Source organism: Mirounga angustirostris, unplaced genomic scaffold (assembly GCF_029215605.1).
Source record: "Mirounga angustirostris isolate CCGP_5_RB_7025 unplaced genomic scaffold, mMirAng1.0.hap1 SCAF_13, whole genome shotgun sequence".
Lineage (NCBI taxonomy): Eukaryota > Metazoa > Chordata > Mammalia > Carnivora > Phocidae > Mirounga > Mirounga angustirostris.
In genome coordinates, this window is record NW_026991721.1 from 69448408 (window position 1) to 69475892 (window position 27485).

Below are 27485 nucleotides of genomic sequence, written 5' to 3' on the forward strand. Positions count from 1 at the left end.
CCGACTGGTCATGCTCTTATATATATTAACTTTCTAGCTCAGGTACCTCAATTCAGAGGCCACTTCTTCAAAGACCTTCAGCTGAGGCTTTCCTCTACTGAGACTCCTCCCCACCCCAGACGCCCCCTTATAGGGGATGGGACTTAAAAACATTCTTCTTCTCTCAGATTCAGTATTCAGTACTTTTCCACTCTGAGCCTTCCCCCATTCTCCGCCCAGCCCCAGCCCCTATGACCCGTAAAACTGCGGGAGTCCTTTGCTAGGAGCTCCCTTGGCATTGAGACAATTCCCACCTGTGTACTGATCCACCCGATCCTTCACCTGCACCATTCCCCAGAGAAAATTGGAAGGAGGGATGAGGAGGAGTTGGCACTTTCTCAGGTTTAACCTTTTGCTTATACTATCACAGCAAGTGACTAAAGGCTTGATTTTTTTTTTAAAGATTTTATTTATTTATTTGACAGAGGGAGAGAGAGAGCACAAGTAGGCAGACAGGCAGGCAGTGGGAGAGGGAGAAGCAGGCTCCCCGCGGAGCACAGAGCCCGATGCGGGACTCGATCCCAGGATGCGGGATCACGACCCGAACGGAAGGCAGATGCTTAACCGACTGACACACTCAGGCACCCCTAAAGGCTTGATTTTTATTGTACTTTCATTTTGGCTTGTTGTCTTGACTACTCTGACACTCAATAGCTCAGCTCTCAAGTCCAGCTCAGTTCCTGACAGTCACAGCTGCTGAAACCATGAACATGAAAAGTGTAATAAAGGAATGCCATGAACAACTCTATGCCCACAAATATAACTTAGATGAAGCAATTCCTAAAGGACAAATTCTACCAAAACTCACAAAAGGATAAATAATCTCAAAAGGTCTAAATTTATTAAAGATATTGAATAATTAGTAACTTCTCTAAAAGAAAATATTAGTCCCAGATGATTTCACTGGTGAATTCTACCACATACCTAAGTAAAATATGACACCAGTTCTCCTCAATCTTTTCCAGAAAATATAAGCACATTAGACATTTCCTACCTCATTCAATGATGCCAGCATTATTACACTAATATCAAAGCTTTCTCTGTGGTCTTCCAAACTTCTGATCCTTGGGATAATCTCTCACAATTTCTAGTTTTGAGAGGAACCCAGATTAATACAATTAGGAAACTGTTATTGTTGCTGTCAATCTCAGCTTAAAGATAATTTCCTCAGAGAAACCTCCTGACCTCTTTGTCAAAATTCAAACCCAATTTTTCCATGAGTCTTTCACAGTACACCCTTTACTTCAGGGCCAAAGTATTTATTGCAAATTTCAGTGGCACATCATTTTAGAAATGCTTACTGGATTATGACATCCATGAGGACAGAGACCATGCCCATTTGTCTATTTTATCCACAGCCTTACAGTATCTGACATGTATATGAGACTCAATAAATGTATACTGGATGAATAAATAAGCTATATCCAAGCAGAAAATATGACAGAATGGAAATTATAGCAGAAGCTAATTATACATGAAAGACAGACACATACACAAAAATTACAATGGCCTCAAACTAAAGAGTTTAATTGAAAAAAAAAGAGCATAGCTTATGAAACATTAAAAAATGCCATGAGTATTTTATAAAGAAATACAAAATAACTATGTTCAATAATTTTATTTCAGAAATAGTGAAAATGACAAGAAAGTATAAAATATCTGAAACAAGAAAACTCAACTGAGGACAGATGATTCATATCCATATATATATTTCCTGTGTATGATGTGAATATGAATAGTTATAGCTACAGGAGAAGTCCCAATGTAGAAACACATTTAAAGTGTTAACTTTTGTTAATACACAAGATAGAGCCATGTCCTAAGCTGCCTACACATAAGTATAAAATAATAAGAAATAACTGCTGAGGAATATCTTGAGACTAATGAGGGAATAAAGGAGTCAATAAATGAGAAAATAAGGTATTGGTAACTTGCAGTATCACATTTGGGATAAAAAAAGTGGTGATGTGTTTATTTATTTATTGTGTAGATTAAAACAAAAAAAGAAAAATTGGGGCATGTTCCAAGGTAAATTAAAGTTCAGTGTTCCCAAAGGATTGTGTTTATGTGTAACCCAAAAGTAAATATCACAGAAATTAAAAAAAAATCCAATATGGATGAAAAATGATTTGTAAAAAGCAATCAAGTATATGAGCAGCTCAGATATGAAGTATAAAATATTGGTTATGAGGAACTATAGGAAAGAGACAAAGGGCACAGTCACAAGAGCAGAATGAAAGGGAAAGCCAGAGTGAGAAATGAATGAAAAATATCACAGGAGGTCAAAATATTATAGAAAACGTGTTTCAAGCATATAAAGGACCAGAGGTCACTCTGAAGAAGGCTGCAGAGTAAAAATTATAAGAATAAATTATCGACCAATGAAATAGATATTGCTAAAATATTAAATTAATTCCTTGCTTCCTTGTCTCAGTTTTCACAAAGAAAATAAGGGACAAATGCTAGGAACAGACATTAATTTCCCTTGGGAGAGAAAAGAAATATTACAGGAAATTGTGATCATGCCAGAACAGGTAATCAAAAATAATGGTTGAAACCCCCCACACAAGGAATATAAAAACATTTAATAGTCAATGACCAGGTATCTCCAGATTTTATTGGAGAGATCCTAAAGAAAAAATTAACCAAAAAATACAAGAGGAGAAGTGAAGAATAAAGTTCCTCTGTAGTCAGCCTTTTTCTAAAAACTAATATTTAAAGGATACAGCATGCCATTTCTTTTTAATTGGAAAGACAAGAGAGCAGTGTAAGGAACACTTTCTCTCCTGAAACTCTCAATTCTACTCACATATCAAATCACTCACAAGCATTTATATAATTATTTATTATGCTACTTACAAATATATACACCTGATTTGGGCATTATGCAGGAGAGAAAGATTTAGGGGTAGACTTAGTTAAGCTTTTTTTTCATTCTAAACAAGTAAATATAAATCTATGTTTATTATAGCATACATGATATGAATAGGATCTCTCTTTCAAAAGTATGAAATGGAAAAGTAAGATTTATTCCTAAATTATAAATTTAAAAAGCTTATTTACTGTTTTTAAATACAATACACAGAAATGAGTAATATGTTAATCTTTATTATTCAATTATATTGAATTATTCAATTTATTATTCAATTATATATTCAATTATACAAGAAATACTACACACTGGTACCTGGGTTCAAGATGGAATCAAGATAATTTTATACATTCATTCATTCCCTTACTCAGTGAATAAATATATGACCTGCTTTATAAAATCAACTTGCCAGTCTGGTGGACAGAAAAGCAAATAAGTTAGATTATCTTTAAAAAGCTTATGTTTTTGGATGAATTTATACTTGAAATATGAAACAGTTATAGGTAAACTGATAGAACCCTTTAGGAAATGTGTGAGACACAAATGGGGACATTTCCAAGGAGAACATCAGGCCAGGTGTCACAAGGTTGATTTAAATTTGTAAAAAGAGGAATAGTTCTATAGATGGAGATAGGGCTGGTGGTGATTTGTGAAGAATATTCTAAGCAGTGCCAGAATTATGGACAAAGTGCATGGAATTATGACTCAGCATGGTGCCTTCTAAGAATTGAAAGTAAGTCAGGTAAATAGAAAAAGCAGAGAAGAGGCGATAAAGAAGGTGAGAAGTGAATGATAGGGATAATGCTACAGGTTTTTTTTTTTTTATTTTTCTCACTTTCATTTATGATTTCTTCTTCTTTCTCTTAAACATCCCTTTCAGAGAAAAGACCAAATAATGCATTCAAGGTCAATACAGATAAAGAATTTTAGAAACAATGAGCTAGTGCCTAGAACATCTAATACAGAAAGTGCTTAGCAAAGTACATCATCCTTTTAAATATTATCTTTGGCATCTGAATATTGATAGTCATGCAAATGTAGTTAGCCCAAAAGGACATCAGAACATCCAGAAATCAATACAATCTGAATGAAAATAAAACATCCAGGAAAGAAAGAAAGAGAGAAAGAGAGAGACAGAGAGGGAGGGAGGAGGGAGGAAGGAAAGAAGAAAGGAAGGAAGGAAGGAAGAGGGAGGGGGAGGAAAGGAGGAAGGAAGGAAGAAAGGCAAGAGGGAGGGAGGGAGAGATTGTGAGAGAGAGAGGGAAGGAAGGAAAGAACGAATGAATCAATCAATCAACAGACTTTTTAGTTGTTCATGTTCATATTTACATTATTAAATGCCCTAAATATTCAAGAAGCCCTGAATAAAATGACAAGTTCATTTAAACTTAGTGAATATGGTAGGCACATGGACAAAAAAAATTCTACTCTAAAAGATTTCTGTTCTCAAATGGATTGATTTATTACTCACCAGGTTCAAGAGTCTAGACCTAGAATTTAAAAAATGTAATCTCACAAAATTTCCTATAGATTCAAAAAACTTTCAAATTACAATGAGTTTTTAAATGGAACACTATACTATGCATTGAAACTAATATAATGCTGTATGTTAACTATACTGAAATTAAAATGAAAAAATAAATTAATAAATGAACTTTATATAAACTAATGTTTATTTGGAAAAGAAAATGTGTTATAATGAATAATTTTTTGAATAAGAAAACTGGGAAAGTAGCATAAAACAAATTTAAAAATATAGAAAAAACTACAATTAATATTTCAAAATAGTATATCACTCTATCTGGATTATCCATTGCTGTGTAACTAACAATTCTAATACTAACAAAAGACCTGTATGCTATGCAATTCTAATACTAACAATTCTTTTTTTTTTTTTTAAGATTTTATTTATTTATTTGACAGAGTGAGACACAGCAAGAGAGGGAATACAGCAGAAGGAGTAGGAGAGGGAGAAGCAAGCTTCCCGCCGAGCAGGGAGCCTGATGCAGGGCTCGATCCCAAGACACGGGGATCATGACCTGAGCCGAAGGCAGATGCTTAACAACTGAGTGACCCAGGTGCCCCAATACTAACAATTCTAATACTAACAAGCCAGAAATAAAACATTTTCAAATAATTCTGTATCCATTGCTATTTGAATGCTTACTAAAATGAGACAGGAAAAGTAACAATTGATACAACAGAAATACAAATGATTATAAGAGAATACTATGAAAAGTTATATGCCAACAAACTGGACAACCTAGAAGAAATGGATAAATTCCTAAAAATATACAATCTTCCAAAACTGAACCAGGAAGAAATAGAAAATCTGAATTTGTTACCCATTACAAACAACAAAGCTGAATTGGAAATCAAAACACTACCCAAAAATAAAAGTCCACGACTAGATGGATTCAGAACTGAATACTACCAGACATTTAAAGAGTTATACTTATTCTCTTCAAACTATTGCAAAAAATAGAAGGAGACTGAAGGCTTCCAAATATATTCTATAAGGAAAGTATTACCCTGATAAGGAAACCAAAGATAACACAAAAAAAGAAAACTACAGGCCAATATCTCTGATTAAAACAGATGCAAAACTCCTCAACAGAATATAAGCACACCACATACAGCAATACATTAAAAAGATCATTCACCACGATCATGTGGGATTTATTTCAGGGATGCAAGGATGGTTATTCACGAATCAGTCAAGGCCATATGCCACCATCAACAAAAGGAAAGATAAAAGTCATATGATTATCTCAATAAAAGCAGAAAAAGAATTTGGCAAGATTCAACATTCATTCATGATAAAAACTCTTAACAAAATGGAGAAAGAGAGAACATACCTCAACATAAAAAGGCCATCTATGAAAAATCCACAGCTAATGTCATCTTCAATGGTGAAAAACTGAGAGCTTTCCCTCTAAGATCAGGAACAAGACAAGGATGTCTGCTCTTGCCAGTTTTATTCAGCACAGTACTGGAAGTCCTAGCCACAGCAATGAGACAAGAAAAACAACAGGCATCTATATTGTTAAAGAAGAAGTTAAATTGTCACTATTTGCAGATGACATGATACTCTACATAGAAAATCCTGAAGATTCCACCAAAAAACTACTAGAAATAATAAATGAATTCAGTAAAGTGCAAGGATACAAAATTAATACCCAGAAATCAGTACACCTACAACAAAGTCACAGAAAGAGAAATTTTAAAAAACAACACCATTTACAAATAAAACAAACAAAACAAACAAATAAATACTTGCACCAAAACAAATAAAATACTTAGGAATAAACTTCACCAAGAAGGTAAAAGACCTGTATGCTGAAAAATATAAAACACTGATGAAAGAAATTGAAGATGACACAAAGGGAAAGATACTCCATGTTCATGGATTGGAAGAATTAATACTGTTAAAATGTCCATATTACCTCAAGCAATCTACAGATTCAATGCGATCCCTATCCAAATACCAACAGCATTTTTCACAAAAATAGAACAAATAATACTAAAATTTGTATGGAACCACAGAAAACCATGAATAGCCAAAGCAATTCTGAGAAAGAACAAAGCTGGAGGTATCACAATCCAGATTTCAAGGTACACTACCAAGCTGTGGTAATCAAGACAGTATGGAACTGACACAAAAATGGGACATATCAATCAACAGAACAGGATAGAAACCCCAGAAACAAACCCACAATTAAAAGGTCAATTAATCTCTGACAAAGGAGGAAAGAATAGACAATGTAGATAAGACAGTCTTTTCAATTAATGGTGCTGGGAAAACTGGACGGCTACATGTAAAAGAATGAAACTGGACTACTTTCTAACACCATATACAAAAACAAACTCAAAATGCATTGAAGACCTAAATGTGAGACCGGAAACCATAAAAATCTTAAAAGAGAACACAGGCAGTAATTTCTCTGACATGAGCCATAGCAACATTTTTCTACATATGTCTCCTTAGGCGAGAGAAACAAAAGCAAAAATAAACTATTAGGACTACATCAAAATAAAAAGCTTAAGAACAGCAAAGGAAACCATCAACAAAACTAAAAGACAATCTACAGAATGAGAGAAGATATTTGCAAACGATGTATCTGATAAAGGGTTAGTATCCAAAATATATAAAGAACAACAACTCAACATCAAAAACAAACAAGCAAGCAACAAAAAACAAAACAAAACAAAACAAAACATGTGATTACAAAATGGGGAGAGGACCTAAAGAGATATTTTTCCAAAGAAGACATACAGAAGGCCTACAAAGGAAAAGATATTCAACATCACTAATAATCTGGGGAATGCAAAGCAAAACCACAATGAGATATTACCAATATAGCTGTTAGAATGGCTAAAACCAAGAAGACAAGAAACAGCAAGGGTTGGCGGGGATGTAGAGAAAAAGAAATCCTCATGCACTGTTGCTGGTAGTGTAAATTGGTATATCCACTGTGGAAAACATTATGGACGTTCCTTAAAAATTTTAAAATAGAAATACCGTATGATCCAGTAATTCCACAATTGGGTATTTACTCCAGGAAAATGAAAACACTATCTTGAAAAGATATATGCACCCTTATGTTTATTGCAGCATCATTTACAATAGTTAAGATATGGAAGCAACCTAAGTGTCCATCAATAGAAGAATGGATGAGGAAAATGTGGTATATATACACAATGGCCTATCACACAGCCATAAAAAAGAATGGAATTTGTGCCCTTTGAGACAACATGAGGGTATTATGCTAAAGGAAATAAACAGATGCAGAAAGACAAATACCACATGAAACCACTCATAAATGGAATAGAAAAATAAATAAAAAAACAAAAAGCAGAACAAATTGATGGTTGCCAGAGAGGAGGCAGGTGGGGGATTGGGAAAAATTGGTGAAGGGGAGAAAGAGATACAGGCCTCCAGATATGGAATGAGAAAATCATGGGAATAAAAAGCAGAATATAAGGAATACAGTAAATGATATTGTAATAGTGATGCAATGGGATCGATGGTAGCTACACTCGTGATCACAGCATAATGTATAAACTTGTCAAACCACTAAGTTGTACACCTGAAACTAATATAATATTGTGTGTCAGTCATACTCAGAAAAAATAGAAACTGAGTAAATTAGGTAGTATGGTATACCTATATTTATATTTAAATATAGTTAAAATATATATTTAAGAGCACAATGAGATTTCAGTGAAAATAATAATCTCATGTAAAATTTATGAAATGTCTGCACAAAAATGTTTTGAAACCACTAAATCACTCTGTAACACTTGAAATATTAGTATGCATGCAACAAACAGTGGAATATTTACTTACAAATATGTAAAATAAAAACTGATATAAAAGAAATAAAACAGATAAATCCGCATTTATGGTTGAAGATTTGAATCCTTTTCCCTTAGTAATCAATTGAACAAGTAGACAGAAATCATTAAGTATAGAGAAGATCTGAACACAACTGTGAAATAACTTGACTAAGCAGATATTTGTAGAAACCAAGAAAAGTAGAATATCCATTCTTTTCAAGAGCATGTGGGAAACTCACCAAGATAGACCATATTTGTGGCATAAACAAACTTCAACACATTTAAAAGAATTGAAGTCTTATAAAATATATCTGGGACCACAATAGAATTAATTAAACCTCAGTAGCAGGAAGATGACTAGGAAATCTCCAAATATTTGGGAATGTAAAAGAAACATGCTATAAATGACCCATGGTCAAAGAAAAAGATCCATTAGGAAATATTTTGAGTTAAATGGAAATAAAAATACAACATATCAGAATTTGTGGGATTCGTCTAAAGCATTGCTTTGGGTGAAATCTATAGTACTGCATGCTTACGTTAGAAAAGATTAAATGTCGGGGCGCCTGGGTGGCTCAGTTGGTTAAGCGACTGCTTTCGGCTCAGGTCATGATCCTGGAGTCCCGGGATCGAGTCCCGCATCGGGCTCCCTGCTCGGCAGGGAGTCTGCTTCTCCCTCTGCCCCTCCCCCCTCTCATGTGCTCTCTCTCTCTCTCTCTGTCAAATAATAAATAAAATCTTAAAAAAAAAAAAAAAAAAGAAAAGATTAAATGTCTCAGACCAATTAAACTTTCAATTTAAGAAACTAGAAAAAGCAGATAAAATTAAAATCAAAGCAAACAGAAAAAAATAATAAAAAGCAGAAATGAATAAAGAAATGATAAATCAATGAACCCAAACCTTTTTCTAACAGATCAACAAATTAATAAATCTAGTTACACTGAACAAGAAAAAAATACAAATACCAATATCAGGATAGGGTGTGTATCACGAAAGAGTCCACTGACATTAAAGCATAATATGTAAATATTAGAACAATTTTATGCCCATAAATTCATCAACTAAGACAAATGGACAAATTCTTTAAAAGACACAAAATTCCAATGCTCATTCAGGAAGACATTTATAACTTGGATAGTTATATAAGTATTATATATAAGTAACTGGCATTTTAAGGTTCTCCAATAAAGAAAATTCTACCAAACATTTAAGGACAATATAATACCAACTATAAGCAAAATTTTCCAAAAATTAAAATAGGGAACACTTCTGAACTAATTGTTCAATGCTATCATTATTTTAACACTAAAATTACAGGACAGAGATATTACAAAAGATATTACAGATCAATGTTGTTCATTGATATGAACACAAAAATCCTCATTAAAAGGATTTGCAAATCCAATCCCACAATAAATGAAAAGAATAGCACACTACATAGCCAAGTGGGTAAAGGGCAGTTATTCAGGAATTCAAGTTTGGTTAAATAGCTGAAAATCAGTAGGTATAAATCACCATATCAACAGACTAAGGAGGAAAAACCATATGATAATCTAAAATATGCAAAAAAAAAAGTACTCACGAAATTCAATGCCCATTCATGATAGAAACACAAAGCAAACTAGAAATAGAAAGGAACTTAGTAATCCTGATAAAATATCTACAAAAAACTATTGCAAATTGGGAACGAAGGAAGGATGTGCACCCTATCAGTCCTATTTAGCATCATACTAGATGTCCTAGCCAGTCAGTGCAAAAAGAATAAAAATAAATAAATGCCATATATATAGAAAAGGAAGAAATTAAATGACTTGATTGCCTACCTAGATTTTCCCAAAAAGTCTATAGGAATGAAAGTTAATGGGACTAAAAAGTGGATTTAGTAAGAATTCAGTATACAAGATCAACTATAAAAATCAATAATATTTCTATATTCAGGCAATGAACAACTGGAAATAATTTTTCAAAGTAAAATCTAAAATAGCATCAAAACCATGCAATATTTACATATACATCATCATTGCATATATACAAATGTAGACTCCGGTTATTAGAAGTACATATTCAGCACAATCCCAAACAAAATTCCAACAGGTTTTTTGTTTTTGTTTTTTGTAGAGGTGGAAAAGCTAATTTTAAAAGGTATATAAAATGCAAAGGAATAAGAACTTTGAATAATAACAAAGTTGGAAGATTCATTATACTGACTTGAAGATTTACTATAAAGCTACAATAGTCAAGAAATTATGATACTGGTGAAAGAATAGGCCCATAGATCAATAAAACAGAATACAGAGCCCAGAAATATACCCAAACAAATATGATCAAATGATTTTCAGCAAAGTCATCAAGGTAATTAATGGAAAAGTGGTAGCCTTTTCAACAAATGATATAGGAAAAATTGAACATTCATATGCCAAACAAATATAGGAAAAATATATCCTTTGGTTAGACAAATATTTCTTCAATAGGACATGAAAAAGTACAAATCATAAAAGAAAAACATATCTTGGACTTCATCAAAATTAAAAACTTCTTATGCAAAGATACTATTAAGAAAATTAAAAGTCAAGTATGAACTATAAACTGGGAGAGAATATTTCCAAAACACGTATCTAATAAAGAACTCATTTAGAAAATATAAAGACCTTTCAAAATCAATAATAAACTACTATTAAAAAATGAGCAAAAGATTTGAGAAGATACTTTTTCCCAAAGATGTAAGGATAGCAAGCATATAAAAAGATGCTCAACATCATTAATCCTTAGGGAAATGAAAATTAAAATCACAATGCAATACTACCACACAACTACAATGGTGAAATATAACCACACCCTTGTCAATATGAAGATCTGGTGAGGATGTACAGCAACTGGAAATCTCATATGGTGCTAGTGAGAATGCAGAATGGAAAATAATATTGGCAGTTTCTTGTAATGTCACCAGAGGACTCAGAAATATCACTCCTAGGTATTTATTCAAGATAAATGAAAACACATCCACAAAATATCCCATTCACAAATGTTTATAGCAGCTTTATTCATAATCTCCTAAAGTTCAAAACAACCAAAATGTGTACAATTGGTGAATGGATAGACTTGAAGCATCTATATGCCTGAATTCTATTCAGCAATACAGCAACGTGGGTGAATCACAAACATGCTAAAGAAAAGAAACCACTCAAATGCCTACATGCTTCATTGTTCCATTTACTATATGATCTTCAGGAAAGGACAAAACTATAGGGACAAAAACAGCTAAGTGGTTGTCAGGGGCTGCCGATGGGGAACAAGGAAGGATTATGAGGCACAAGGGAGCTTTTGGGGTGATGGAAATATTCTTTGTGTAGACTTTGGTAGCGTCTACATGACTGTGTGTGTTTGTTAGAACATACTGAATCGCACATCTAAAAAAGGTGAAATTTATGGCATTAAAATAACTTAACGAGGGTTTTTTTTAAGGTAAATGTTGAGTAAATTGTAGAATAGTGATTATTGGTTACACTTAGGGAGACCAATTTCCCTGTTTTTAATACTGGCTGAGCTATTTGTTGCATATAGCCGGTAACGCTTTCTGAAAGCTGTAACTGTTCGTTTTGAAACTACTTTTTTCTAAATGGGGCTTATAATTCCGTGAAGCTATAAATCAAGTTAAAAATCCCAAGATTAAAATCCGATAGAATTTACCCAGTTCCTAGCTTCAGGAAAATGATGGTCACAAAGAGTCCTTTTACTTTCCCTAGAATATGTGTTAATTCATGGGGACTTCCACTTCTGGTAGCAAAGAACACTTCAGATCGTGACCTGTCAGCAGTTATGTGTAAGTGCTTTACTGCTTCTCACCAACGCACTGAACAAAGTGTAGTTATGAAAAGTTGCATACTACTACAAAATTTTGAATTCTGGAAATGTATAATGTCAAAACGACAAAAAATAACCAATCATCTCCTGATATCAGCCTTGCCTTTTGGTAGAGACATTTCCTATCGCGATGGTAGAGTAATTAATAAGAGCCCTGCAGCAGCAAATGCCGCAGGAAAAGGAGCAACTTGTTTACGGATGGATATCCTGGATGTCACATAATGAAATATTAGCTTCAGACTCAGGGATTAGATTTCAAATGCAAAATGCGGCGGGAAAGATAAAGAATTTGTGTGAACTCACACTTAAATTACATACATACATATGTGTGTGTGTGTGTGTGTATTTTTTTTTCCTGAGAATATGCTTTAAGATAGAATGCTTACAAAGCACATGTCTATAAGGAGCTGCTAAGGAAGATGGTCATGAGGAAGGTGGAAGTCTCAGTTACTAGGGTCTCAAAGATTTCTAAAGACATGCTACCTAGTTCAATATCATGGCTAGAAAGTCCTCTTTAAAATAATATACAACTAAAGGGGCGCCTGGGTGTCTCAGAACTAGAAAGGGTGCCTTTCTCTCTACCTCAATTAAATCCTATCTATGATTAACATTTTAAAACCCAGACTGAATGTTGTTACTTCATACATCTTACAGAAGATCTATGGTGAATTCTCTTAACAATGTACAAAATTCTTGATAATTAGACCAATTTAATTTCCCAGATATGTTTCACACTCTCAGCCCCTTCCATTTTGCTTTCCATCCCTCAACTATCTGGACTCATCAATACCTCCCCTGCCATGTTTTACTGCATGTCTGGACATTATTTACTTGTCCATGCATCCATGGGACAACACACACCTAAGTGTTCTTCCTGGAATGTTCATCACTCTTTCTTCTGACCAAGTAAAACTGATTCCTCAATAAGCCACAGTTCAAAAGTTTCTTTCTCGGTGGAACCTCTATACACAATTGCTCTGTGTTTGCTACCTTAATTCTTTGTTCATAGTTCTGTTTGTAATGCCTATAGAATTTCCATATACTTAATTATTGATGTTTCTTTTATCTCCTGGCCCAACAACACTTATATTTGTTCAAGTAAAGGGAAAATCTATGCCATATTAATCTTTGTAAACTTACTAACATAATGCATATAACCTGGTAAATATTGAATAAATTATTATATGAACTAAATAGAATACACCATGTGTTCTGTGTAAATCTTTTTTCAAATATATGGCAAATATAACTACATTTGGAGTCGTTAGTCACTAGTATGTACTATTAACAGGATACTTTTCAATAGAAGGATGTGACAGTTATAATTTATCCAATGTTAACTATGCATTAGATAACTGCATTAGATCAGCTGTTCAGTTTCTATACAATACTAAACTCAAGAAGAATATCTTTACCATCAACTGTTAGTTCTAGGCTTCATGCTTCCTGTGAGCAGGCCCCCTAACTTACTTATATTTGTATCATCAGAGTTTAGTGGTTCTTATTGATAGTAGGCAATTAAGTGTTTTCACATTTTAATTTAAACTAAATGTAAATGTATTCTAAGTAGTAGTTTCTAAAACTGAGTCAGTATAGACTTGAGTGAATTCCAAGCCCACTTTCCTACATGGTAGGCTATGTCAGTTTTTTCAGTCCTAAGAGTATTCATATAATTGTTGATTTAATTTTTTTAAAAAAATGAAGACAAGGAAAAATGATATACCACAGCTAGTATACTATAATATTTATGATTGATTCACATACATTATCTGTTATTTCAATAAAAATTGCAAGAAAATATCCTACTGGCATTTCTAGCTTCCAATCTTGCATTGCAAGGAAGATTATGACAAAGCACAAGCCCAGATAATGTGAAATCAGCACAAATGATAGATAAGCTGATATAAAAATTATAAAATTATTCAACCAAAACACTGATAACCAAACTTCAGTAAAATAAAAATTTATACTAGAAGCTATCAAAAGATTATTTTCAAAAGTAAAACCACCATTATCATATGAATGTTTGTTTCAAACTGTATTTAATTTTATAAATTAATGAGGGAACCAATAATATGTCACAACTAGATTAACAGAGAATCCAAAGGACAGAAACACATGTAGGCAATAAAGAATACTGAAAATAATTTATTTAATAAATGCAAAATTGGTCAATATCCACAGAGCTATAATGAACTGCTTTCCACTGGATAATTTGCATTGCTATAAATAAAAATCTGTTGCAATATTATCAGTTTCCTATGTCTTACAGAGTTGTAAAATAGAACAAAGCAATGAAAAGTGAAGACAACCTGGAAGAATGTGCTAGAAAGGACACTTAGTAAACGTTTTTGTCATTTTTAAAAACAATCATGTATTTTCTTAGAAATGTGTCTATAATACCATGTAGACTAATCCTACATTTACTATCACACACATTTGTTTTATGATTAAATAATGTATGCATATTCCTAAAAAGCCATCTATTACATGGCATCAGGTACGTTGACATGGTTTTCAGGGACACTCAATAGAAGATTTCAGAATATTCAGTATAAAAGTGAAAATTTTGAGAGCTACTCGGAAGGGTTCCAAATTTTATGCCATAATTCAGTTTAAAACAACTGGGCTATTTTGCAGTTGATGTGATAACATTGTGTGTAGAATTCCTGGCAATATGAAATCAATTTTCAAAGCATTTCAAATTGGAAAACATATCTTTACTTTTGCTCCAGAAAAAAAAAGCAATTATTGCTTTCATACCATCTTGCAATCTAAGGTTTGAGATGATCTGGTAAGTGCATTTAACATTTTTTGCGATACATGTTGACAGGTGGTCACCCGTCTGTGCTTAGAAATGTTTTACAAAATAGAATTGGAAAGGAAGTGGATCAAGATAATTAACTGGTTATGAAAAAGTTTCATGTCTCAAACACAAACAGTTAACATATTTCTATCAATCTCAAGGGGAAAAAAATCATCCCTGCGATAAAAAGAAAATATAAGATTTGCCAAGAAAAACTGACGAGTACTGATGTAATTGCTTGGGAAAAGGGCCACTGAGTCGGAGAGCATGATAAAAAGGACTGTGGTGCTTGGGTGGAATCCAGCCCAGCAGCCCAGCAGCTGCATATTTTGTACAATCTGTTGCTGATTATTAGTGATGGGAAGCCAGGTATAATCATTGGTGTCCATTGTTATGAACACATGAATCAAAATTCCAAACAGCTTTTTTATAATTTGACACAAAGTGGGATATGGCTTTCTGAAGCCATCTTGATATTCATTAGTATTCAAAGAATCATGTAGCTATAAATTAAGGCTACATTTATACATGTTGTTTCCTATTAAAAGACACAGCTATATAATACCCAGAGAAAACTTAAGTTTGAATTTTAAACCAGCTTTGAAAGATTTTCCAGCACTTAGGAACTGGCCATTATTCTTACATAATACATTCTTATTAGGTTGGAATAAAAACTGATAAAGCCTATATACACAGTTAGAAAAACTTTGATATATAGGGATGGTGGTGGAGAGCTAAGGAATCCCTTGAGGCTGGTTATAGAGGAGACTTTCAACTCTTGCAACACCTGAGGTTCACATATACCAACATATCAGGTAACAGAACCTCTACAAAAGTCAGATTGTATGGATGGGTAATAATGCTTTGAGAAATAAAAGAAAGAGCCAGAGAAAAAAAGCATATTTGTTCTGTAAACAGCAGAGTGGATGACCTCAGAATCCAGCCAAACCTACCATTTAGTTTAGTGTATACAGGAAGCATATAAAGGAAAGAAAAAGCTAGCACAATATAAACTGAAAGAGGCACCTGTCTAAATTTTGTGCCAGGCTCAGATTCTGCTATAGGACTCTGCTATCCAAGTTTAACAGAGAGAGACAAAAGAATGCTCCTGTCACAAAGTATGAAAGGCAAAAGTAGAGGCCATGAGAAAATCTAACTACACCTGATCGAGTATCAAATTGCCTGAAAGATCGTACCCGAAAAGGAGGTGGCTAGATGGGAGTACTGGCATACTTGGGAATTGGGAGGAAGCAGTAACAAAAACGAAGTTCTCTTTTGAAGTATTCTAAGGCAGCAGTACTAACTAAAGCTGGTGCAGAAACAATGCAACTCCTCTCGGAGGAAAGAGCTCTCACTCTTTTGTGTTCCAAGCAACCAAAACTGTGAGTTAACGGCTAGTTAGTTCTGGAAATAAAACAGTAGGTATACATTTATTATCAGTGGAACTCTCTACCAATAGAGAAGCTGAATTTCGTAAGGCTAAAGAAGAACAATAAGCAGAAACCAACAGAAGACCAGTTTAAAATACCTCTTGAAGATTTCCGGGAGTACTTGCGGGGAGGTAAATCTTCAAGGGACAAGGTTTCTTAAATGAGTGGTAGGGGGCATGAAATTATTAAGATTTGTAAATTAAAATTTAATATAGATTTGTCTTGACTTAGAGTCTGGTGAAGCCTGAGATATTCAGAGTATGTCTTAGGCAGCTACTTGAAACATTTCAGAGAAAAACTACATTTAACATTGCAAGCTAACAATTATTTCTGCTTAAAATCGAAATCTCTGGAGACTAAGTTGTCCATTCCCTGAATGGATAAATGGCTTACAGCAGAAAATAAAGTGAAACCAGCAGTTCAATCAATAATAAATATTAAATGCCCACTGAATGCAATGCTACAGTAAAATAGAATACTTAAGTATTAGAACACTATATTGAACATAACCTATGGGTGGGGGTCACAGTGCTTTATCAAAGGGTGGGATGTTAAAGATGAGTTGTTGATAGTGGTTTGCCATTCTGCTGTAAGAAAATAGAAAACTGGACAAAATGTATGGAAAAAATGGTTTACAGCCATTGGACAGCAGTTATCACAGGACTCTGATTCCTCAGAGAAGGACAAATAAAATGGACACTACAAATGCTCTGGTTTTATGCTATGATTCACTTTCCCGAGGGTGGTATGGGGAGGAAGAACACAAGAACACAGTGATTTTGCTGAATTATCAAGCCATAAATTACAGTTTGGAGAGGTTAAAACTGCTGGAGGGATCATACAGAGGAAGAGCAAGGACAGTCTGCATAAGGGATAACAGGAGTCTGTCAAACAGCAGATTGTGCTTATGTCAAGTAAGACACTGGAGACTGAGAAGAGAGCTACCCGAGAGCAGCAGCTGAACGATCCAGAGCTGACAAAAGTCTGGGAATCGTTCAAGTTTAACCGATCAAGATGGAGAGAACTTGTTGCCCATCAAAAAAAAAAAAAAATCCAACAGAGATCTTATAATGGTAAGACCTTAGTACAAGGCCTAATTTCTCCTAGAATAAAGTTTATTGTAGACCTGACCTAATAAGCTAAAAAACAAGCCACAAAAACATTTAAGCTGATCTGCAAGTAAAAAACTGCCCAAACATCAACACTCTTCAAATGAAGGCAGAAAAAAATAAGACTCTCAAAAATACAACTTTAACAATATTTAATATTCAATAAAAATTTACTACATATAAGAAAAAAAACAAGAGAATATGAGCTATAGGTGAAAGAAATTAAAATCAAACCAACACCCAGAAATGTTACAACTATTGAAGTTCTGACTTTTTGAACTATTAAAGAGATAGGATCTTTAAAACACCTATTAAATGTGTGATAATAGATTTAAATTAAAATATAAACATAATGAGGGCACTGAAGACACAAAAAGGAAATCAAGAACTTCAAGAGATGAAAAATCAAATATTGAAAATGAAAAAAATTCACTGGAAGGATTTGAGAAAAGAGTAGATCATGCAGAAAGGAATACCAGTGACCTTCAACATAGCAACAACACAACACACATAAACCAACAACAAAAGAAACCCAAAACAAAAGAGGAAGGAGAAGGAGAAGGAAGGGGAGAAGAAAACAGTACAAATGAACAGAGCCTCATTTACAAGTGGTACAATATCAGGTGATATAATACATGTATAGTTAGATTTCCAGAAAGAAGAAAGGAAGTTGAAAAATATTTGAAGATAATAATTATTTTGTTTTCAAATTTGTAAAAAATTATCAACTCTTAGATCCAGAAGGCTTCTCAAATTCCAGCCAGGGTCAGGAGAAAGAAAACCACACTGAGCAGATCATAACCAAATTGCTGAAACAGAAGAAAATAACAGAAGAAAATCATTGTATAGGTCAGAGAAAAACAAAATATTGCATCTTTCATACAGGAATACAAAGATAAGAATTATCTCAGACATCTTGACAAAAACTATGCAAACCATATGACAGTAGAATGGCATATGACACTAGCATGTGAATTAGTTCTGCTAAATGGATCAGGAGGGGCGCCTGGGTGGCTCCAATGGTTAAGCGTCTGCCTTAGGCTCAGGTCATGATCCCAGGGTCCTGGATCGAGTCCCGCATCGGGCTCCCTGCAGAAGCAGTCTGCTTCTCCCTCTGCCTCTGCCTCTCTCTCTCTCTCTCTCTCTGACTCTCATGAATAAATAAATAAAACATTTAAAAAATAATAAATGGATCAGGAGAGAGAGATTTATTCTAGAAGATCTATACATATTGCAGTGAAAAAAAAAGTCTCTTTCTCTGCATTCTCCAGATACTGTAACAGACATACACATACATGCACACCTGTATACACAGGAGGGGAGTGTGCATCACGGAAACAAAAATAAAATTTCACATGTTTAATTCTAATTGCTGCACACTAAGTTCAGGTGTACCCAAGTATATGACCTTCTCAAAGGGAGGGTGCTCGGACTTTTCTTTCACAGTTCTAGTTACTCAATTTTACATCCAAAGAAAACACAAAAGAAATGAGAACTAGAAAAAGCACAGTATTAAATGTTCTTCCCATTGGACTCATTATTCAAGGAGGTAGTCCTTTCTAGAGACACTCTGAAAGTAATATGCCTGTTTTTTTGTTTGTTTGTTTTTTAAGATTTTATTTATTTATTTGAGAGAGAGAGAATGAGAGAGAGCACATGAGAGGGGGGAGGGTCAGAGGGAGAAGCAGACTCCCTGCCGAGCAGGGAGCCCGATGCGGGACTCGATCCAGGGACTCCAGGATCATGACCTGAGCCGAAGGCAGTTGCTTAACCAACTGAGCCACCCAGGTGCCCGCAATATGCCTGTTTTTAAGGAGAATATCAAGCACTGCCTAAATATGAATCAGACCTCAGGCTCTGTGCAGAGGATACAGGATGAGGCACATCCTTCCCATTTTTCACCATACTTCATTTGCTGGATTCTTAGAAGGCAAATTTAATAATAAGCATTTTAAACACCTACTATATTCTGGGCAGTGTTGTGGCATTTGAACGAGCCATAATGAACAGTTTTGCATGTCATGCCCTGTAAAGGGGCATTTCTTCAAGATGGTAAATTGCACCCGAAATCTCTGGTGTGAGTTTTAACAACCAGGAGGAAGAGGCAAGTTCTTTTATTATTTCTACATCCTGAGTGCATCTATTTCAAATCTGTTTTGCCCTGGGAGTGTCCCCTTTTCTGATTCACATAAAGACATTAAATGTGCTAGTAATGACTCTGTACAGTATGGGTCTATTCATGTGTGAGCCCATTGTCCATATTATTTTGACACTTAGTAGGTGATTCTCGTTTTTAGTTCTGTTTACAAAGCCTGGAAATCTGACAGTGCATATATCTCCAAAGAGAGTTTTGCCACAGAGAGCTCATCTAACAACAGTTAAGTATGATTAACATGGAATTATATAAAGAAGTTTATTTTTCCCCACCCTACATCCCACAGCAATAATCAATTAAGAGCCTACCAAAAGGGTATTTACAAATTTCAATAGTTGAAAGATTTTCTTAAACTCGGGTCTTTATGAAGGCAATAGAGGAACTTTTCTAAGAATTACTGAACTTTATTATGCAAAGAGAATACTACATGGAACCCTATATGGGAAAATTTATATGTTGCAATCTAGTAATTAGTCAGGACTTAATATGGCCTGAGGTATCACAAGAAGGAAGGGAATCTTGGGCCTGCCAAATCCTGGGTGACCATGTTCAAGGGAACTTCACTGGAACTATCATCCAGAGATCAGGAGTTGCTTTTGCTGTGTCACCCACCACTGACTTTAAACCCATAAAGCTAGGAATGAAAACATGGAAAACTGAGTCTAGATTCTTCAGTTGCCTCTAGACTTCTGTATCTATAACCCTGCTTGCCAGAAGAGACTGCGACTGGAAGCTGGCTTCCACCTTGCCTCCCCACTTGCCTTCGCCAGTACATCTAAATTGGTAGATCTGATTCACATCCAAAAATCACAGCTCTAGAAGTCTGGGAACGAAGTTGGGTTTTTTCCCTTTTGTTTTGTTTTGTTTTGTTTTCAATCTTTACAATTGGAAAGAAAATACATGTGGCAAGAACCAATCTAGGGTTGTCTCTCACATTTAGTATCCTGAATCATGTAAGTTGAGCAGCAGTATGTAAAACAAACAAGGACACAGAAGGGTTTTGATAGATGTCCAATCGTTGTTGCTAAATAAATAGTTTCAACGTAGTTTGGATCTCCTTCTATATCTTTATATTGTTTTTAGTAACCACCATTTGAATATATACTGCAATCAGCTGACTCCTTCTTGGTCAGGACTGTCATTACGGACTAGTTTATAGTTTTGTCTTTAGTTTGTTGTTGTTGTTGCTGTTGTTTCGTCTTGTCCTAAGTTTACTTTGAAATTAACAGATGCCTGTGGTAAGCTTTGGTTACCTTCACTTTATTCTGCATGATACTATTATTTGCTCATTTACAGACACAGCATTGTGACCCTAAATGTGTACACGTCTAGCTGCTACAATAAGATTAGATGTTCTGTTTTTGGCGACTGGGGATGGGGGGAATCCAAGAATGGGCCTCCTAGAAAGGTTTGCCTCCAAAACCTCTCCAATGTCACCCAGAGTGGAGGTTTACCTTATTTAATTTTGATCTAACTTATCATAAATTTCACATAGTAGTTTCAATCTCCTATAAATATGAACACATACATTTAAAAAAAAATTTTTTCCGGGGCACCTAGGTGGCTCAGTCATTAAGCATCTGCCTTCGGCCCAGGTCATGATCCCAGAGTCCTGGGATTGAGCCCCATGTAGGGCTCCCTGCTCGGCAGGAAGCCTGCTTCTCCCTCTCCCACTCTCCCTGCTTGTGTTCCCTCTTTTGCTGTCTCTCTCTCTGTCAAATAAATAAATAAAATCTTAAATTTTTTTTTCCTGTTAAAACATCACCATATTTCCTCATCGAGTCATTTGAGAAGGGAGTATTCTGATGAAATGGGATATTAGGGATTAAAAAGACCAAATATCCTTAGTGATGGAACTCTCAGAGAACCTGTGAGAAGTACATTGCTCAATGGAAGAATGAAAAGGACTGGATTCAGACGGGGGTGCAGTTTACGGCTTACCTGGAGGATGGCTCTACTTTTGTTCCCATCAGAGAGTGATAACTTCAAGGGTTCTTTGTTCAGGCAAATCATTATACAGCTCTCTGGGTGAGGTTCTGGAATAATTACATGCATTTATTCCATCAGAGTAATATGTCTGCATTGCTTAGGGCAACCTTCAAGTAGCTATTATGAAGATTAAAAATAGAATAAAAGAACTCTTTTATTTTGAGAAACCTATTTGGTGGGTAGTATTGCCCAACATTTCAAACATTTCTGAACACCCATGATGGAAGAAACTAACATGTTTAATCTACTTCTCCTTAGAAAACCTATTCTTTTCAGTTAATTTGCTATAGATGATTGCCCTTTCATATTTAGTTCTAAGAATTATACTGATAGCAGAACAATACAGAGGCAGGAATTATATTCAGGGAACTGATTTCAAACACAGCCTAGTCTTCTGAATATATTTTTAAAGTGGGCCTATTTCTGAGTTAGCCAATGTGTGGGGGGCATGTGGCATGTAATCTTTATCTTTTTCTTTTTTTTTTTTTCTTTCCAGTACATCATCAAAGCTGTCTGTTGCTATTTTCTGATGTCTACACATCATGGGTCTGTGGAAATAGCCTTCAGAAACAGTAACAACTTTTTTCAATCAAACCACCTATGTTAAATTATATTTTTCACCCATTTCCAGATCCCCAGTGCTGAATCAGGTTGGGGGAGATCTGCTGCATTATGAAAGAGGCTCCTCTCACCACCACTGACTCTCAGAAAAAATCTTACGGACACAAGATAGCTTCATAAAGAGAAGTGTACCCTCAGTTTGGGAAGTTCTCTAGCAATTCAATGAAGTTAAAAAGTGTTCTCCGGGATCTGAGCTACACTGAGGTACTGGCAAGTAAGCAGAATGATCAAGAATTTATCTAGAAATAGTCATTTATAAAGCAAATTAGGGCTACTTGTAGTTTGTTTCCATTGATTGCAGTTCAAGTGTAGATTGACACAGGAAACCTGCTCCTGGATTTGCCTTGAATGTTTAGAGCCTCAAATCCTAAGGCAGTCCCAGGGAAATCCCTTGTTTTATATAAACTATTCCAATTTCCAATTGTCCTAAAAATTCCATTTAATGCAAAAAGGGAAAAAAATCTGCTAGAGAGTTGGATCCAGAATCGTGCATTGTGTGTCTCTTTATTCTTTTAATCTAAAATGTTCTTTAGCCTTTTCTTGTCTTTCATGACTTTGACATATATATATATATATATTTGAAAAACAAATGTCACTTTAGACAAACAAATGTCACTAAACAAATTATAGATTTATAGAAGTTACAAAGATAGGTTTGAGAGTTCTCATATGTCCTGTACCCAGTTTTCCTTGTTAAGATCTTATGATCTTATGTATGTATGATAGATTTGTTATAGCTAGTAAACCAATATTGATACATTATTATTAACTAGATGTCCATATACTTTAAGATTTCATTAGATTTTACCTAATGTCCCTTTTCTATCCCAGGATACCTTCCATGATAAAACATTACAGTTAGTTATCATGTCTCAGACTGTTCTAAATTTTGACAGTTTCTCAGACTTACCCTATTTTTGATGATCTTCATAATTTTGAAGATAAGGGTCAGATATTTTGCAATGTCCTTCAGTTTGAGTTTACCTAATGTTTTTGTCTAATTATAGTGAGGCTATGGGTATTTTAGAGGAGGACCAGAGGTAAAGTTACATTACATAATATTTAGAGTACATATTACATAACAACATGAATTATCACTATTGGTGTTAACCTTGATCACTGGCTGAGATCGTGTTTGCAAGATTTCTCCATTATAAGTGTTTAAAACTGCAAAGTTACTCCCATGTACATGCACACACATACACAGACACATACACATAATTTCTATATGGTACTCTTTGGAAAGAATTCCTAAGCATAGCCCACACTTAAGCAGTAGAAAATTATAGTTTTCCTCCCTAATGACTTCCCATTCAGTTTTCCCTCCCTTCCCCAATGATCCTCTGTGCTATTTCTTATATTCCACATGAGTGAAACCACATCATAATTGTCTTCCTCTGATTGACTTATTTACTTAGCATACCATCCAGTTCCATCTATGTTGATATAAATGATAAGTATTCATCCTTTCTGATGGCTGAGTAATATTCCACTGTATATATGTACCACATCTTCTTTATCCATTCATCTGTTGATGGACATCTTGGCTCTTTCCACAGTTTGGCTATTGTGAACATTGCTGCTATAAACACTGGAGTGCAGGTGCCCCTTCATATCAATACATTTGTATCTTTGGGGTAAATACCTAGTAGTGCAATTGCTGGGTCATAGGGTAGCTCTATTTTTAACTTCTTGAGGAACCTCCATACTGTTTTCCAGAGTGGCTGTACCAGCTTGCATTCCCACCAAACCATGAGAGACTCTTTTTTTTTTTTTAAGATATTATTTATTTATTTGAAAGAGAGCACAAGAGGGGGAAGGGTCAGAGGAAGAAGCAGACTCCCTGCTAACCAGGGAGCCCGATGTGGGACTCGATCCCGGGACTCCAGGATCATGACCTGAGCCAAAGGCAGTCGCTTAACCAACTGAGCCACCCAGGTGCCCCGAGAGACTCTTAACTATACGAAACAAACAGGGTTGCTGGAGGGGAGATGGGGGAGATGGTGTATATTGGGTGATAGGCATTAAGGAGGGCACATGATGTGATAAGCACTGGGTGTTATATGCAACTGATGAATTATTGAACACTACATCTGAAACCAATGATGTACTATATGTTGGTTAATTGAATTAAAAAATATATAAATAGAACAAAATATAATGAAATAGATTCAAAAAAATAAAGCAGAATTTCAAAAAAAATACAAATAGAAAATTATACAGATGGTCCCTGACTTATGACTTCCAATGGTTCGACTTACAGTGGTGCTAAAGAGATACATGTTTAGTAGCCCAGTAAAACGTGCTGAAGAGTCTGCATTCAGTACTTTGAATTTTGAATTTTGGGCTAGCAATATGTGATATAATAATAGATGTAATAATACTTTCTCATCATGCGGGGCAGTGGCAGTGAGACACAGCTCCCAATCAGCTACATGAACACAAGGGGAAACAACCCATATACTTACAACCATTCTGTACCTATTCAACCATTCTGTTGTTTTTACTTTCAGTACAGTATTCAATAAATTACATAAGATATTCAACACTTGATTATAAAATAGGCTTCGTATTAGATGATTTTGCCCAATCATACACTAATGTAAGTGTTCAGAGCATATTTAAGGCAGACTAGGCTAACATCATGTTTGGTAGGTTAGGTGTATTAAATGCATTTTCATCTTAGGATACTTTCAACTTACAAAGGGTTTATTGGGGCATAACTCCATTGTAAATCCAGGAAGATCTGTATTCCACCTCATTGAGGACAGAGTATTTACATACATTATTTAGAGTTCTCCTATACAGAGATTTGTCTATTCTCCCCATGTATTTATTGATTTAACCATTTATTTATATTAGTATGAACTCATGAATATTTATTTTTACTTTAGGTTATTATCCAATGCTACATTATTTATTTTGTTGTTCCACAGTTTTTGCCTTTGGCTATTGGGAGCTCTTTTGGTTGTCTTGTGTCCATTTGATATACCTCTATCATTGTGGTTTTTTTCACTGTTTGCTTGTTTCTGGCAGTAAAAGAATTTCCAGGCTTATTTGAATATTCCCTGGTCCAGCACTTGAATCAGCCATTTCTCTAAGGAGCCCTGTTTTGTTTTGTTTAACTGGACAGTGGTAAAGCTTGACATTTTTGAGGAGTATAGGCCACTTGTTTTGTAGAGTGGCCCTTAATTTGGACTTGTGTGGTATTTCCTCATGATTATATTGAGATTATGCATTTTTAGCTGGAGTACCAACCACAGAAGTGCTATTGTGTTCTTCTCAATCTGTCATATTTGGAAAGCACATGATGTGGTTTGTTTCATTATTGGTCATGTTAATTCTGATCACTGGGTTAAGTTAGTTTGTGTCAGATTTCTCCATTAAAAGTCATTACTGGGGGAAACACTTTGGGATCATGTAAAGATCCTATTTTCTCATCAAATTTGTATATCTTAATTTTAATATATATTGATGATCCTTGCCTGAATATATTAGTACAATGTAAGCCTGCCAGTCCATTTCTCAAGAACCCCTGGTTACAGTTAGTGGAGAATGGTATACAGAAAACAAGATAAAGGTATCAGGTGTGCTCATTGCTACTAGGATGTGATGGTTTACAAGCTCTTTCAGGAGACAGAAGTAGAATACAGAATCTACATAGAATCTCTTTTCTTGTTTTTTTTTTTTTTAAGATTTTATTTATTTGAGAGAGAATGTGTACACATGTGTGCCTAAGCAGGGGGTGGGGCAGAGGGGAGGAAGAGGGACAAGCAGACTTCACACCAAGCGTGGAGCCTATGCAGGGGCTCAGTCCCAAGAACACAAGATCACGACCTGATCCAAAACCAAGAGTCAGAAAACTTAAATGACTGAGCCACCCAGGTGCCCCAAATCTCCATTCTTTTTATAGTCAAAAGCCAATTAGTAAATAATAAATGTGGAAGAAATGATAGAATTAGAAAATCACCATTTTTTGAACCTTCATAGTAATAAACAGGCAAGGAACATCAATGGAAACTAACAGAGGACAAAATTTTGATGACAGAAAGGATATATACACATATACACAAATATGTATGCATATCTTCACACATATGTTCTATAAAAGATACTATATCCTATGTATATTTATATTTTAAATATCCACCCATATATACTGAAAATCATGAATTCATATTAATTGCTCCAACTTCATTTCAGCATCAAAAGATTTATTCTGGCTTTCCAGTCGATATTTGTCACTTCTTCCTCCAAAATGAGAAGCCTAATTCCTTTATCCATAGTATATTTATTTATTTATACAGTCCTAGAATATACAGAGAGTGTTTCAGAAATTTTAATCCAAAACATTGAGAAAAACAACCTTGCTAACAAAGTTCTCTACCATTATTATACATCTAGTAGGTAGTTTTGTAGCTAAAATACTGTGCTCAAATGCTACATAGCTCCTTTTTCTTCTTTCCTTCAGTGTAGTTACATTATTCATATGAAATACAGTTAGGTTCATTTGTTTCTGTTTATATTCTAAAATTTTCTTCCTTTTCCTTATTGATTTTAACATTTGTTTTGTGTCCAGATCCCTTTTAAAGTGATGGTTATAGTTATCAAGCAATTTTAGTTTCAAATGTATTTTGATCTAGCTTTTACATTGCTATCCTAAAGAGTCAAGGACTTTAAAGTTGATGACAGTAGCTGATGGTGCCAAATTTCAGGGGGAAAAAAAAGGAAAAAAAAAAACTAAGGTAATAGTTATAGCAAACACCTTAACACCAAGTTCAAGCTGAATTGGGGTTGAGATGTGTCCTACATATTTACTTGATATACTTACTAAGATTTTTCTCATATCAAGGAGAAATGCTTATACAAGGAATTTCAGCTCTTAATTTAGATTTCCTCTGTTACATACTTTTAAAAATCATCAGAGATACAAAAAGGCTAATTTTATATGTAGAAAATGCAGAGTAATGTATTGCTTTGCTGTAATTTCAAGTCTTAGGGGGAAGACTTTGTAGAGATTCAGTTGAAAAAAAATTACTCTTGCCATCTTAAAAACTTTAAATAATTGCTTACTACTCAAAAACTGTCTTCAGCTCAAGTAAAGGAATATTTCATCGACCAAACTGATTAAAGCTTGTGTTCATTAATATATTTCCTTCCCAAATCCAGGATCTTGGTCTCAAAATTATGTACATTATTTTCCCCCAAGACTGTAGGGTTTTTTTTGTTTATTTGTTTTTAAAGATTTTATTTATTTATTCAT